We start from the raw sequence: 17636 nt of genomic DNA on the forward strand, positions 1-17636 counted from the left end.
CAACTTTCTAAATTCAGAGGTACAGAGGGAAAAGACTTGATTACATTGACAAGTTCGTCACAGTGTAGAGGATTGTGAGGCACAGAAAAGATACAGCCATTTTATTTCTTTTCTTCCCATATTGGACCTTTCCTGCTAAACTATGAGAGCAGGATTATGCAGCTGCTATATCTCCCCAGTCAGAAGGGAAGCTCTCTGTATTTTCATTCTGCATGTTCCTGTTAGCGGATGCTCACCATGGTACATTTTATACTATACAGATGAAACCACAACAAATAAGTCTTGAATAGAATTACCAGTTTTGCAACTCCACTCAAGAAGTCTTTGTTTACTATCAATTTCCATATTTTTTAGTCCTACCCAGTAATAACAGAGTTTTCCAAATAAAGAGTGGATTATTTAAAACTGATCTGTTGCTTGACAAACTCTATCCCAAGTCAGTTTGATATAGTGGAGATGTAATTCTCTGAAATGAGAGTCTTGAAATTGCAATAATACTAGTTTCCTGAAGTATTTGCATTAGAAACAAAGCAACAAACTGAAAAATTATCATAAAAACTGAAGTCTGGTACATAAGAGTACAGTGGTCAAGGGCTGAAAATGTCTAAACATTAAATTTCATATTTCAAGAACCTCAATGAATAACTGAGTTTTACTTTTCTGTCATATGCTGCAAGAAAGAAGGAATTCAATTTTTCTTGGAGAAGGGTGTTCTTTGCTTGGCCTGATGCTGGACCTTATGGATTCTAGAGTGGCTCCTATGTCTGGTCTGAAATCATGACTTTTTATATATACGCTATATTTGTCTCGTTGTGTGCAAGAAGAATAGACTGTGATTGAAGTTTGTTTAATTGTAGGAGTGTGCCAGGTCTGAGTTCAGGGAATACAATGAACTGAAAATTCGCATAAAGGGAAGAGTGGGGAAGAGGACTGTGTTCTCAGAACATGATATATACATCTGTACAGGGCCTGGGACACATTAGAATTGAATTGTGATAACTGAGACCCAAAAATCACTCTGGTGAAATCACTATAGATGTGGGTATCCAGGTGTGCTGATTTGAGGCCTTGGTGGATAAAACTATACACCTAAACCAAACAAAATAAGGTCAGAGGCTCTGTAATGGTCCAGCATCACACATACCATCAAAGTGTTAAAATAGCTTCTGCAGTTTTAGCCCAAGACAAATATCAGTTTTCCAAAGATATCTGGAGAGTATAAGAGGTTGGCCCAGGCCAGGGATGTTTGGAGACATCCAGTGGAGCAAAAAGAGGTGCACCTTCGTCCTAGTAAAAATTCCACAGGAGCTGGCTTTGAACACACAATCCCCTAAAGACACCTATATACATACGCACACTCACCCATGCACACAGAAATGCACTTTGATGGATGTTACACCTGGGCAATGCTCATACTCCTATTATCTAATGCAGTGCAATTTGCTAAGTAAATGTGAAAAGAATATGTTTTGTGCATATAACAACAAACAGAATCTGACTTCAAGTCATAAACATCAGCTGGGGGTTGGGGAGAAGAAGATAATAAAAGTATGAGCATCTGAATTAATTTCAGACTCAGAGAGCTGCTGTTAAGGTTCTTCAAGAAAATAAAGTGTTTAAGACACTGGAAAGATAATGGAAATCATATTGTAAATGCTCCTGGTTTCATTTGTTTACTGCTTCCACAAACTACTCCAGAGAACTTGTTAATGGAAACTAATTGGAATAGGTTATATGTTCATGTCGGTGACTTCTTTTATAATTGCTGAAGTCACTGATTCAGCAAATTCCTTTTTCTTAAAGAAAAGATCAACATGAGTGTAAGAAAATGGATATCCCTTCTTCCATGATGAGAATAAAAAGTGTCAGGTTGTAGAGCCCTGGTCTGCTACTGTCTGACAATTGATCTAAATATTAATGACGATGTGAAGTGGGAGGAAACTGCTGGGTCTATTCAGCAGTGCACAGTACCAACGGCTGCAGAACTGGGAGGGAACATGGAAAGACCAGATCTGAAAAAGCTGTGAAGTTATCACCAGGGCAATTCAGAAAATCTACAACACAGTAAACAAGTAAATTCAGTCTTCAGGTATGCTATTTATAAACAAAAGCCATGTGGTGCAAAGTACCAGGGTGAAGAAATCCCTTTCACTAAAAGCTCTGTAGCAGGATGCCCTAAAGATGTTATAATAATCCTATTCCTGGTACCTGAGCACATTTGGGATGCTCTTAGGACACTGAAGTCCTCTGCAGCCAACTTGCCTCTGTGTCCTCACAGGTCTGCCCTGTACCATGCTGCTACCTCCTGCAATATGTTTCCACCTTGGAAGCATAAACTGCAATGCTGAGGCTGCACAGTTGCTTTCAGCTTGACTCAAAACCTAGAAGAGAAACCTACAAAAAGGTCAACATCACTACCATTAATAGAATTAGATAAATGCATGGCATTACATCACAGTGAATGCTGCTTTCCCACATCACCTCCAAAATGTGGAATAGGTGATTCCAGAGTGTTGTGAGAAAAAGAAGAAAGAAAATAATTTCATCTTCCCCCACACCCCCAAAGACCAAAGGAAAAAGAGTGGGTGAACTAGCAAAACTATAACTATTTCAATCAACTTTAGGTGTCATAAAAACCTCTTGTCATAAGACCCATAAGTAACATATTTGTTTATTTGCTTGCTTGCTCCCCCCCCCCCCCCACTAAAGATCTTCCTGCTGTTAAATTAATAGGGATTTCTATCTGGGATTTCTAACTACATTTTCTAGAATGGAAAAATTCCCTCTCATTTTTTCACTTCCCAGAACAGAAGCAAGTCATGACTTCCATGCTTAAAAATCACAGCAATTTCAGGTGCAAGAAAAGTAAGCACTTGCAGAAGAAACTAGAACTCCTCACACAAAAAAAGCATAAAGTTTGAAAGGTGTCTGTTCCTGAGATGTGGGACCTACCAGTCAACGTGACAAATACAAATTAGAAAGAACTTAATGTTATTTTTGGCAGAATGCCTCAGTCTCAGCATTATTTCATAAATCATTTGCTCGCCTTAAAATAAAAATCTTATCTTAAGTTTAAAGACTCAGTTTACTCCAGTGTGTCAAATATACTTAGAATATCACCTCTCCTCTTTCAAGCAGCTTATCGGTATCCCAGACATTGACTGTTGGAGACAAGAAGTCTGCAATATTTAAACTGACTAATTTTTGAACAGGATGAAAATTCAAGCTTTCTAGGAATGTGCTTTCTAGCTTTCTGGTGCTTTTTGTTTCCTTGGAGTTAGAGTGATCACTAGACCACTGAGTCATGCTCCTGTGACCACAACCTAAACAGCAGCCATATTTTCCAGCAAAAAGGGGCTGGAAGCAAAGACACAAACATAATGAAGTAATCCCTTTCTCTTCCACACATTCATAGCATTTTCCAACTCTTTGCTGAAATTCAGTCAAAAAATGCTTTGGTGCTTTCTGTTTTGTTCAGCATTATTTGCAGAATAACTGATTGCATACAAAAGTCCTAGCAACAAAGGACTGTTTCATTAAATATGTTTGGCTAGCATTATCTTGGGAAGCCATCTGAAGTGTGATCATGCTTTTCCTTGTGAACTATTTTCTGATATTTTGTGTAAGTGCATCTTCTACTACCTTAGCTAGTTAGAGTTTATTTGTAGAGTTAGATTAAAAAAGAGATGACCTTATCTCTTATACTTTCCCCAAAAATAGCTTTTTGTCTTGCCTTAGAAGTATGAACAGAAGCTAGACTGTAGCCGAGTTCCTGTCCAGTGCTTGGAGTTAGCAGTTCTGCAGTGCATCATGTATCAACAAGATTCCTTCCAAGAGCCACGTTTTCTATCCCAGTCCTTGCTTCTCGCCATCCTGCCTAACTCTCTCATGAATCACTCTTCTCCTATTTCTTCTCTGCAGATCCCTAAGAAAATAGGGAGCAGAACCCCAACAGCACGTGCCAACAGCATTCATGCACGAAGGTCATACTTGGCATTTCCAGCTGAGTGTTTGCAGGTACCTCTGAGAGACTATGGTTCTTCCTCATTTGAGAAGGAATAGCTACAGCTTTGAGGTGATTTGGATACTTCTCTTCCAAACCAGGGAGAAGAAGAAGCTATTCATGGCCCTTAAGCAGCCAAAAGAAATCATGCCCTCAATGCAATCTTAAGTCAAACTTGGTGACAACAGTCTTGTCATTGTACAATTTAGAATGCACTGGTGCTGTCTTATTTCTTACCTGCAGGAGGGTCTTTTCCTAATAAGGCCCTTCCTGCACAACCTTGAAGATAATGAAGTTGAGTTTTCCGTAGTAAGCCAGTGGGTTACAATTTGTATTGCACTAAATCTGTTGCATTATTTGTCTGTTCTCAGGGCAAATTTGTCTTTTAGGCCTTCAGTAATTCCACTGAAATTAATTGGACTGCCCGATGAGCAATTCAGAGATTAATTTAAACCTGAGATACAAGGGAACAGTAATTAATAAACATACAAATATAATTGTACAGTAAAAATTTGCCAAGGTATAGTCTTTGTTGAAGATCCATCAACCTTTATGAAGTTTTCTCTTTCCTGGTTAAAACTGTTTTCTCCTAAAAGTGACCCTGCATACACCACTGAAAAGCAAATATTTGTCCTATGAAATATTTGATGATAAAATGGCAACTGCCACAGTAGTTAATAAACAGAACTACTGAGGCTTTATTTTCCTTTCCTTGGTTCATAATATTTAGTAATGGCAAATTCAAGAGTGTTACTCTTATCACTTAGCAGGAAGGGCTCTGTGCTCATGGTGTTGCTATGCCTTACAGCATAAGCTTGAACAGCTTTTGACTCCTACGAGTCCTAAAGATTTATTATAAACTTTGACAGCGGGCCTGTCTTCTCTCAGTACGTACACAGTATTTAACAGTAAAGTCATGAAGAATAATACATACCTCCAGACTCAGCTGTTTAAAATTGACCACATCATCAGCAAAACCAGTGAAATCCCATGAGAAACCTCAGTAATTTGAGGAACGATCACTGAGAGCATCAATCAAAGGCAATGCTGCTGCAGGAAGCATTTTCACAGACCTGATTCTGAAAAAGGATCCCCTTTTCACCCTTATGGACTGAAATTAATTTATATAGATATTTAAAGGTAGAAGACGAGAAAGGGAAGCAGCACTTTTAAAATGATAAAAATGATAAAATTGCTCATTTATCAGAGAATGGCACATAGCATTAGGCAACAGGTGCTTTCTTAGTAAAATGATTTTCAGTGATTGTTCTTTTGAAATGGTGTGAAAAAAATAAAAAGCTGTAAACCACTATTTTTTTTTTTTTGTATTTGTAATTCTCCTATATACAAAGATCTCACTTATTTTAAAGTACTACGTACTTGGTCTTCAACAGGAAAACCCCTTCTGAGTGCCACTCAATTCCACTCTCAGCAAGTTCTCAGATGACATCAAGCCGAGTGGTGCAGTTGTCACACTAGAAGGGTGGGATGTTATCCAGAGGGACCTGGACAAGCTGGAGAAGTGATCTTGTGTGAACCTCGTGAGGTTCAAAAAGGCCAAGTGCAACGTCCTACACCTGGGTCAGGACAAATCCATAGTTTCAATACAGGAGGGGGATGACAAGATTGACAGCAGCCCTGTGAAGAGAGACTTGGGGATGCTCATTGATGAGAAGATCAGCACAAGCCAGCACTGTATGTTCACAGCCCAGAAGGCCACCTGTGTCCTGCATCAAAAGAAGGGTGGCCAGCAGGTCAAGAGAGGTGATTTTGCTTCCCTACTCAGCTCTTGTGAGACCCTACCTGGAGTACTGTGTAACAGTTCTGGAATCCCTAACAGAAGGATATGGAGCTGTTGGAATGGGTCCAGAGGAGGGTTGTGAGTATGATCAGATGGCTGGAGAACCTCTGCAATGAGGACAGATTGGAAGACCTGGGGTCGTTCACCCTGGAGAAGAGGCTTCAGGTACACCTTAAAGCAGCCTTCCAGTACCTGAAAGGAGCCTACAAGAAAGCTGTGATGGGACTTTTTACAAGGTCATGTGGTGATAGGACAAGGAGGGAAGTTGGAAGGGGAAAGACTTAGATTGGACATTAGGAAGAAATTCTTCACCCTGAGACCCAGGAAGAGATTGCCCAAGGAAGTCATGGATGTCTCCTCCCTAGAGGTGCTCAAGACCAGGCTGGATGGGGCCTTCAGCAGCCTGATCTAGTAGTAGGTGTCCCTCTGTACAGCAGGAAAATTGGAACTAGATGACCTTGAAGGTCCCTTCCAACCTAATCTATGATTCTATGATTCTAGCAATTCCCTTCCAAAGGAGCCCATTTCCAGTTTCCTGTATTCACATTCAGATCCATCATTCACTTTTTTCCAGTTTTGCCTCTGCTGTTCAAAACAGAATTATTATATTTTAATTGGCAGGGATGAGGATACCATTTGCAGTGGTTAAATAATCTGTAAGTGCTCAGTATGCAAATTGAACACCAGTAACCTATGTTCTTGGCATATTTAATTTCTGAAGTTGTTTTGGGGTATGTACCATGCAAAATTATCCCACTCTTCCTCTTCAGCAACTTTGAACAAAATTCCATTACCTGGAAATTAAAAATTTTTAAACATTTGAGAAGTGTAATAAATGTATATACAATTTTTTATCTTTATCCAAATATCCATTTTTTATTTTCCTTATAAATAAAAATTTATTGAAAGTTCTCTCAGTTCTCAGCTGTGACTTTTTATTCATTCATTTGCTAGCAGAGAAAAAAATGCCATTCTGATTTAAACTCTGATTTGACAGGTATCCTGAGCTATACCTCATGCCAAATCAGTATAAAAATCTACCATTTTCTTTTTCCTATGGAAAGCTATGGATAACAAGAAAATAGGAAAAGCTAATGGTTACTCTAATATAGTTGCAATGCTATGGTTGAGAGGTTGTCCAGCTGTTCTTTTCTAGACTTTATAAAAGGGAAGGCTGGATTAGAATAGACAACAAATGAATGTAATTTTTATTTAAAATATAATTTTTAAAACTGATAACTGTTCCAGCTAGACTTGAAGCTTGACAATTTTACGTATCTGTTTACACAACTGAAACAACCCTGAATTTTGGTACTATCTGAAAAGAATTGATTAAAACCTTTTTGTCATCTTTTACTGTTGCAGTGATAGACATTTTTTTTTTTTTTGGGTATTATTTATCTACATTTATCTTACATATCTAACCTTGAAGTGATTCACCTGTATAACAGTTTATTATTGCATCTTTCTGCCAGGTTTTCAGATACAATAGTCCAACAAATGCCAAATGTAGCCATTTTTAATATACATACAGCTTGCACTGTGAATTAACATGTTTTGCTCCCAGACTTGTAAAGAAGGAACTGAGAAAAGAGAAAGAAAACAAATAATAATAATCAGGGGAAGACTGTAAGTGCAGTTTTACAAGAGTATTAAATTCAAATAAAATATTTACAGAGGATAAGGAATGTTTTTTGTACACTATGCAATTTATATTACAAGTAGGAGCAACTAATCTTCCACACATTCTGGTTTATAATAGTGAGGCATGCACACAGCAATGGAAGAGAACAGAGTTTTCATTATGGAACTATTTAAAAATAAATATGTGGATATAAATGATCTATTTGTATCCAAGCTCCAGTAGATCTAAAATGAAAGCCAAAAAGCAAGGTGGTGTTGAACATTATTGCTTTCAAGGACTTATTTATGCTGGGGTTGCATACTGGAGTTATTCCCAGTTTACGAGTCCCACACAACAACGACAATCTCAACTTAATAACAAGGAAGATTTCTGCTTACTTAAATGGCTACTTACTTAATTTTCTTTTTAACAGTGTTGCTGATATCAATTAAACACAAGTGCATATTAACTGCTATATGGATGCTATTAGTGATTCTTTTCCAGCTGGTAGCTCAAGACAAAGAGCCAGACTGTTATGGTAAAGATAACAGTATGTGTACATGGGTTTTCAGCTTGCTGGCAGTTTGGAGCAAGTGAGAACAAAATTATTTCAGTTGGTGCAAACTGCTAAACTGATGTACAAATATTATAAAACATTAAATTTAAAAATAAAGAGTCTCACAAATACCAATACATTTCTGAATTAAAATGATTTCTGTTTGACCTAAAAAGTGTTGATTTTAACTAATCCTCAATTTAGTAAAAACAAATAAAACCAAAACAAATCTCTGAAAGAAATTTGATATCCTTGAACAAAAGAAGCCATTTCAAGTACAAAACCAGAGATGTCCACCTCCATCCATTTTTTCCGTCTCTCTCTTGAATTTACACCAATAAAATCTCAGATACATAGAACGCTTTAGGTTGGAAGTGACCTTTATATATCACCTAGTCCAACCACCCTTGCTATGGACAGGGATTTCTTCCACTAGGCCATCCAAAAATGGACAAGAAAATAAAAATATTTTGGAAACCAACAAGGCCTTATTTTTCAATGAAATTTCCCGGCACTCTATATCTTCAGACATAGCTATACGTATACATGTACACTAAGTGATTGTGTAGAATATATATATGTTTACTCATGTACATAAACACACACATATGTTACTTCTATTCATACATATGTATTTAACTCATATTTAGGATAGTTTGGGATGGAAGGGACCTTACAGATCACCTATATTGGGACTGTAAATTTCTGTTACATTATAAATTTCATACAATCTCTGCTTCTACATCCAAAAATGCTCTTTTTATTTTGTCTTCTCTTACTTAAGTGAAAAGAGCAATCAACCTGGCTTTCACTGCTGCCTTTACAAAGCAAGGGTCCAGAACCTCACAATTCTGAATTTCTTTGCCAAGTTGATTTTCTCTGCTCGATGACATTGTCCCAAGCAATTTCTGTTTTGAGTGTTTATGCAACAGGATGGGATAATTGTACTGCTGAAGATGTAGTATGGGGTTTTAATATTACCTCTAGCTAACCCAGGCTCAAACTGCCAGAAGCTACCCAGGAACTCAGCTTACTACAGTTGTTTTGCTGAAAGACTGCTTTAGTGAGGCACTGACAGAGCTGTATCACAATCACAGGTGTAAGCTTCTAACATCTGAGCTAACAACCACTTTCCATGTGTGGCCTTTACTCTAAAGGCAGCCTGAGGCAGACAACAGTGGCATTTTTATTATGTTAGAGTAAGTTGTTTTTTCTTTCCTTTGGGCTAACTTATAGAAATTCTCCTAGTCTTAATTGAAACTTACGCACTGAACTATCTGTAGATAATCAAAATCACTATTTGCCTACCTCAGTAAATATTTTGCATCTATTTACTTTCCTAATGAAAAAGCCACTAGTACTTTAATGAATATTTCCAGTTTGAACTTTTTACCAATGACCTGGTCAGATATGAATCTTTATATGCTCTCACCTTAATGCCTTCTCATTCCATTCTATTCCATGGAAAATTAAGGCTTTTATGAAAAAAAAAAAAAAAAGTAAATAGAAAAAGACATCCCCCTTAGCCAGAACTGGGTATTCTTTCCCAACTATGTATTATTCAAGTTTTGTGCACTAAACTGTACAAAGTTCTGGGAAGAGAAAAATCCTACTGGGAAGAGCCTACTCCAGAATGTCCCTTGCATCATCAAACCAGCACATTTTCCAATCCACTCGTAGAGAGGGGTACTTTCCCCTGAGTTGTCCCTTATGGAGATGGAGCTACAATGAATATTTTATTGAAAGAGCTTTTTTTTCACTTTTTCCCAGAGTGTACATAAGTGCCTAACGTTTGCTGCCAATTAAAATAAAAAAAACAAAGAGCATAAACTGTATGGATTAGAAAAGGGTATAATTTCCCTTTTTAGTCACATAAATGTGTAGTTGTCTTGCTACAGGGAAGAGACAAACTAGATGGGAAGAGACAAACTAGATGGGAATTCATTTTCACCTCCCATGGTGAAATCTTTTATTGTTGGGTTTTTTTTGTGCTACAGTGGTGGAATACAAAGCCTAAATCACAACAAAGCAATAAAGCCTCATTGATGCTTTCTCAGAATTGAAGCCATAGGCAAGCGACACTACTTATTGCCAGGCCCCAATTCAAGTCTGCCTACAGACCTCTGGGCATTTCCAGAGTAAATAGCTTTGAAAAGGGGAACAGCACATTAGCAGCCCCTCTGAGACATCTCAATAGAGTTACTGCGTAAAAAAAACGGTTTAAATTATGTTAATAGAGCTGCAAGCTGCAAAGAAATGATTTATCAGAACTAGTGCAAACCCCCAGAGTTTATGCATTTTTTTACATCAGATTTCTGTTCCCTTGCTGCAAAACTGTGTCTCTCCAACAAACCTTTATACAACACCAATATGTAGGAATCTGACATATGCATCATCTGTTTAGACCAGCTGCGTTCTTTAATGCCATTCATGCTAGGGCTTCTCTGTGTCTGATCTCTAAAGTGCATCAAACCACTCTTCGTTCCCCAGAGTGCATCAAAGCTTTCAGCGCAATCCCACCATGGCCATGACATTGTATGAATGGTGCATGGCAGATGGCACAGACTATGTCCATCGTCACTGCTGAGGCAGGCGAAGTAAAGTGCTTCAGAGGAATTACTATAGTTGCCTAATTAGATATCATTTAAAGTGGGCGAGATAATTCTTAAATGCTTGGGAGCAAGGACTACATTTTCACTGTATGTTAATAATTACAGATTTGTTCCTGGAGCACCAACTAAGGTAAGAAGTGACAATTGGCTAAGCCTAGGGTTCTCACAGTGAATACATATGTATCAACAGCCTTCATGGATCAGACAAATAAATAAACAAAAGCAAGAACAGAGTAGGGAGAAAATATATGTGAAACATATTTGAAGTGATCTCCAAAATATTAATTCTCAGACAACTATATGCCAGTTTTACTTATTGTGGGAACGTTCACCAGATGATGTTTCTGCTGGCAACAATCTGTGCTTTACAGAAAGAAAAGTAGATTGTCTCCAGCCTCAGTTTCATCTTATCTGATTTTACAGCTCTCTCACCTGCTTGGGGGGGGGAGGGAGAATTGCTCAACAGAAAGCCATTTGAGATGACTGAATGACATTGCTACAATGGGACAAGATTTGCATTCAAAATTTCATCAAGAGAAGCATCACTGACAGGCAGGACCTGATTCCTCTCTCACTAACACTAGCTCAAACCAGTAGGAAGCAAACGAAGTCAAAAGACTATCAAAAGCATTGGGGTTAGACCCACATTAAAAGTGTGTGAAAATCAGTGGGACAAGATAACAGCTCAACATGTCTGTACCTACATTCAAACTCGAAATTTGTCAAAATAGCAAGCATGAGAAAAACTAAAGGCAATTTTGGATTATAAATGGGTCCATTTAATTTTGACATTAAAAGGTGGGTGTCATCTTCCTGGCTTTTAGGTCTCTAATCATTTCATTCTGCTTTTCCATAATTCATAGCCTTTCAGAGTTTATTGAACTGTTCCAGACTACTCACCCTTTCTTTTTCATCTTTTTAGTTCAGTTCTAAAATTTGTGTGTGCGTATATGCTTAGGAAGAAATGTAAAAGAGCTACTTAGCATTTGAAGGAGTGCTGCAAACAGTTATTTCAAGGCTTTTGTTCTAAAATAAAATAAGCCAAGAGAGGAGATTTTTTTAATGTGTTTCAGAAGACTACTTACTACTAAGGCTAAGAGAAAGATTTTTTTTCCCCTGGCATAAGCCATCATCAATCTATAGTGATGCTCTAATTTACACCACCTGAGGACTGAAAGTGACATAAAGTGAGCAACCAAAAAAAAGAGACCACACGTCACTCACATCTGTCACATTGCTTAATATACCGTTGCTCAAGGAATGAGGTGACAAGAATTGGTGCAGTGCCATAAAACAGAGCAGAGAAGAAGAAACCTTCAGCTTCATAATTTACTGTTATTTTTCATTACTCCCCTAATTACTTTACAAGTGGAACAAATAGAAATATAGAAGTACTTGTTAATACTAGCAGAAAATGCTTGGACAGTTTTATCATATCTTTAAAGGTGAGCTCCTGGAGGTGACTTTGCAGAGTGGCTTCTGCAATTTTATGTTGCCTGAGGATTTCTTGTAGGATCTTTCTTATAGATAACTTGCAGTTTCTTCTGTTGACTCATAGAGTAAGAGGCTATAAACCCCAGTGCTGAATATGAGAAAATGGGGACAGTGCACAGAAGCGATGGCATGCAGTCACAAAAGCCAAGCTGTTTCTTTTTAGAAAAAAGTGCTTTGGGGAAGCTGTTGGCAGAAGACATTCTCAGAGTCTGTTTGTCCATAAAGAACTTTGTTTGGAACACCTTGTGTATTGCTTTGGAAAGGAGACAATAACCTTAAAGATACCACAAGAAAAGGATTATAAAAGTATAACTAGATATTCTGGAAGAAATCTCATAATCCTAAGAGTCTGTAGGCAGAAGCCAATGTGTTGGTCAGCTAAGGTGCTCCTTTCCGAATTTCAGCATCTGTACTACCATGCTTTACCCTTTGTTAACAGAATATTACTAGTTAGTTATAAATGCATCTCTACACACTACAATTTCTCATAAAAAGAGGTACGAAGTTGTACAGTATGTCTTCTTAAAGTTCTAATAGTAACAAGAAGAGTGAAGCATAAAATTTGTAAATAAGATTGCTGGTACTTGTACTAACAAAGAACGTGTTGGATGAGGAGGGAAGGTAAAATTCTCATCACACTGTCACAGTAACAGAAATTTCCCCTTTGAAACGGGAATAGTGATGGAGGGGAGAGAGGACAGCAGGAGTAATCTTCAGCAAAGAAACCATTTTCTAAGAGGAGACCTGGAGAGTTCAATTTACTCTAAAAGAAAGACAGTTAAAGAGCTGACATATTGAAACAGCCTATATAATATCAGTAATTATTACAGCTTAGTAATTAATCATTAAAAGATAGCTAACCAAACATAACCTTAATAATGTTAATAGAACTTAGTACTTTGCTTTATTTATGCATGTATGTATGTATGCATGTATATATATCTTTTTCTAATGTCCTGTATTGTAAATTTAAGTTTTGAAGTAAGCATATTCTTTTAGCCCTAAATCTTATCCAGGATGGAAGCCACCCCTGACTGACCTGACACACCATATCTACTGATGAACTACATAACCTTCAAATGTCCCTTCCAACCCAAACTATTCTACGACTTTATGATTCTATTATATGTAGTAAGTCTTGAAAATGATTTAAATGGTCATATTGTCGCACTGCTTAGCATATACTACAAGAGTGAGCAGTGTGTTCCACCATGGAAGGGTTGAACAGGGTTGTTTGAGGGGGGAGTTTGAGGCCTAGTGCCAGAGAAGTTGAAGGATACCGGTCTTCTGAGGATCAGTTATAATCAGGACAATTTTCAGCATCACGGTGCGAGGAATGGGGATCAAGTCTAAATCTGAAGGACTGAGAGATGTTTTACGGCAAGAGGCCAGATTCTTTTATTGGAGTAAGAATAGGATATGCTCAGAACAGGAAAAACAGCCAAACCTTGCTGGTTGTTAACGCAAAAGAGGATGATACATGCTTTTCTACATTTAAAATTTTACATCAACAGAAAAGAAAGGATCTGTGTGTATGTGTTGTTATTTATTCCTAGAGGAGCACTCAGACTCTTTCTGTACTGCAGCAACACTAATATACCAATAAACCATAATGAAAATAAGATTGTGTATAAATGTTCCTGGGGGACAACTTCTTGTTTCAGCAATAGAAAGTATCCATCTTTTTATACAGCATCATGTAATATTTACTTCATGCATCATATGAAAATTAATATGAAAGGAACCTACTTAACAATACTGTGAAAATTGTCAGAAGACATACAACATATAATTCTCCAAAAAATTATTTTATTTTAGAGAAAAACTTAACCCTATTTGCTAATAGTTAAGTGAAGACAGGAAACATTATTAATTGTAGGGTCAAGTCAGAAAAGAAAATCTCATCTTAATTAAAATGCTAGAAAAATATTTCAAGTATTCAGAGATCATGACTAAAAACCTAAAAAGACGTCTTTGGGTTGGGTGACACCTGTGTTTATCTAGACATAAGCCTCTTTGAAAACAGAACTATATAACCATGGCTTTTTCTACTCCAAAATCCATGACACCCTGTCCATGTCCACGGTATTTAGGCTTAGAGCTGGTCATTAGCAGTTCTTCAGAAAAGTCAGCAAACCCTGTTCCTTCTGCCTTTGAACAATGCAGACTCATTTGGGGTTTACAAGCGAAGTTGCACATTGGCTGCTCCTTATCCTGGAAAACAGGCCTCTAAAAATATCTTCATGTAGATGAAAATATCATATCTAGACGACTAGTTACATTGGAAAATGTTGCTCTTACATAAAGAGAATATCAAAGCTCTCTTAATTATCACTGTCTTATTTTCTTACATGCTTCACTTGTCCACAAATAACATGTCATTTTGTTAGTCTAGAGTGATTAAGTTCAGAAGGAGAAAATGAAAGAAGCAGATTGGTGTGACAGCACAAGGATTGTAAGAAAAGTTGTATGTGTCACACCAGAGGTTCAGTTAGGCCACTGGCTCATGTGATCATCAGTGGAAACTCAGTAAAGTAGAACAGGCGGCCACAGTTAGAGCAGTATACACTACTAGCAATATCTTCCAGGAATCTCTCGTCTTCTTGGTGTCTTGAGCCGGTGGTTAAAACTTTAAATTTATCATCTAGACTCTTGTGTACTTTACTTATCATTCCTATGAGGATGGAACTACATTTAAGTTGACAGAATTGCAAAATAAATTAAATGGAAAGGACCTCTGGAGAACATCTGATTTAAATCTTTTTTCATAACAGGGTCAGCATTGGAATATTTGCAGAATAGCTGATGTCTGTAGCAATTTTCAGTCACAAGAGCCGAAAAACAAACAAACCCCTTCGCAATAATTAGGCACCACTGAATTTCTGCTGTAGTCCACGGTTTTAAAACTTTTCTGAAATTTCTTCCCTTCATATGAGCTACATTTGTACAGTTTCAAATGTACACTGTGATCTAAAGACAAATAACACAGCTAACATGATGGGCAGAACCGAAAGCGGATAGTATGTTGAAAGCAAATCTATACAGAAAAAGAAATAAGACAATACATAAGGATCAATTATTTCAGTCTGACACACATATTGTTGAGCATCATTTATCAACTGTATAGGAAGCTACAGTTCTGTTATAGCATCAGTTATTTCAGAGAAAAAAAAAACTTCCCAGACCTTCAGAAGTATGCTGGGTTCCCAACAAAGTGCAACAGTGAAGTGTCCTGTATCCCCAGTCATCTGTGTGGTATTCATGGCTTCCAGATCCCAGGCTTACCCAAAATCACAGACACACACCTTCACTAGCAAAATATAGGCATGTATTAAGCACAGCAACCTCCCTCTTAACATCCAACAATTGTGCAATGCTATTTTGACAGGCTTCCTTTAGACCAGGGTGTAGGTGCCCTTCTCCAGGCTATTCTGACCAGACTGTCAGACAAGATGGTAAGAAACAGATGGCAAGGAAAAATCATGTGTCCTCAGCAGCTAACCCATATGCAGCTTGAAATGAAAATGCAGAAAGCTACAGTAACACGACAGAATCCATTACTGGCTTTTAATCCTGATAGTGATGCAGAGATGAGCCATGAGCACAGCTGTATGTGCCTTCGGGAGAACACTTTGTCCAGCTCTGGTTCAGCAACAGATCATTAGAAGTAAATCAATATAACCTGCTGTTCTTCTTCACTCTGTCCTCTTTCAGAAAACTAATCAGTAGCACAGCACTGGATATTGAGAGCTATATTCTGGCTGAAGCAATTCACATCAGACTGAAAACCAGTGGAGATCAGCAGCAGTAAGGAAAAAAAAAAAGTAGGATTTATTCTTTCTAAAGAAAAGTGAGTTTAAAATGTCACTTGAAAAGAAAATTATCATACTATTTCCAGGCTATGAAAACCATGATGTGACAACCTGCATCAGTAATTTTTGTGCAGGAAGAGAAAGCCAGGGCTAGATTTTCTTTGCAAGTTCATGCATTTGAAATGTGCATATAATATTGAATGTTTCTGGGTTTGTGCGTTCTTAGAAATATGCTGCGCCTTAACAATGCACAGAAAATGAGCATTGTCATAAATAACTTTTAAGCATATCATTCTTTCCCCTGGGTTTTTTTTTTTTATGAGTAGGAAAAAAGGTACAAATACACTAGGTGGCTTGAGTAAGACTGTGCAAAATACCTGTTTAAAAGTGCTGTGCTGAAATATGGAACCTGAATGCCAAGACCCTGCCTTAACCATAGCACTGTCTTTATCTGTCTCTTCTTGGGTTTTTACAAAGGTCTCTATTGCTCTGGGCCAGATGGCTTTGCCCTCTGGGAGAAAGACACTTTAGCAGAAAATTTATTGAACTTTCAAAGCTCTGAAGTTCTCAGGAGCCCAACCAGCCCTAATGGAAGAGTTAGCCAGGAAACAGAATATCACTCCAGTGAAAAACATTGTGATTGAGGGAAAAATAGTTTTAAAAGTATAATAATATTGCTTGGCAAATATATGTAGAAATTAAATTAAATAAAGTGTCTTGATGTCCCCAAGAACAAGTTTCTGTATCCCAAAATATATTCCTGGCAATCCTGCCCAGGTGAGTGCACTTCTACTCTGGGTTCCTTGGAAGGTCCTGCCCTCAGTTTATCTGCAATCTGCTTGCTGATCTTCTGCAGACATACACGAGTATCTAGAGACATTTCAGCTAAGACAGAAAATTCCCTGGAAGGCAGATTGGTGGGTGAGCTGTCAGGAACCAGGCAGGTTTGCTGTCAGCCTTGATCCATTTGGAATTGACATGATCCCAGAGAACGTTTCACTTTGACAAATCGGCATTTTTCCAATGGAAAACATCCTGTCAGAACATTTCTGCCCACTTCTGCTGCATCTTCATCCTTGTCACACTCTGCTCTGATGGGAAAATTTGACTGTTGAGATTAAAACAGATCGGCCACCCTTCTCTCCAGACAAGATGTTGAATTTGCTTTTCCCCTGCACCTATCCTTGGCCAATGTCAGTAGGATGTGACATAGGAAAAAATGTCTTGTTCTCTTTCTCTGTCACCTTTGTTCTATATTATCCTGCCAGAACACTGGCTACAGAAAAAGCACACAAGTTGTGTTTTGTCCGTTAACAATGTTTATTAGCTTTTGTGTAAGAGAACAGCGGTTGAGGCAGATATTTGTTTAGTCTCTAGTATAACATGCTACCTCTTGGATGCAATAAAATTTGAGTGCATTATTTTTAAATACTGCAGCATATTTAATTACTGCTACTTTCAAAAATAAATGCCACTTGTTGCTACAATTATGAGGTACAATACCAGACGTCAAGCTTTTTGCTGTTCTCACAGTTTTAATGAGAAGCAGTCATTTCATGTATGTTCCCTTTTTCCTCCAAAATGCAATTAACAAACAGTGATTAGTTGAGCCAATTCCAAATTGTATTCAAATGAAAGCAATTTGGCTAGTTTGTAGGTCCAATAGGTGATCCTTTCAGAAGTTCCTAAAAGAATTAATTGCATGTTTCCAACCAAATGTGTTCTAGGGAGAGG

This window comes from Cuculus canorus, chromosome 1, assembly GCF_017976375.1.
Source record: "Cuculus canorus isolate bCucCan1 chromosome 1, bCucCan1.pri, whole genome shotgun sequence".
NCBI classification, from domain to species: domain Eukaryota; kingdom Metazoa; phylum Chordata; class Aves; order Cuculiformes; family Cuculidae; genus Cuculus; species Cuculus canorus.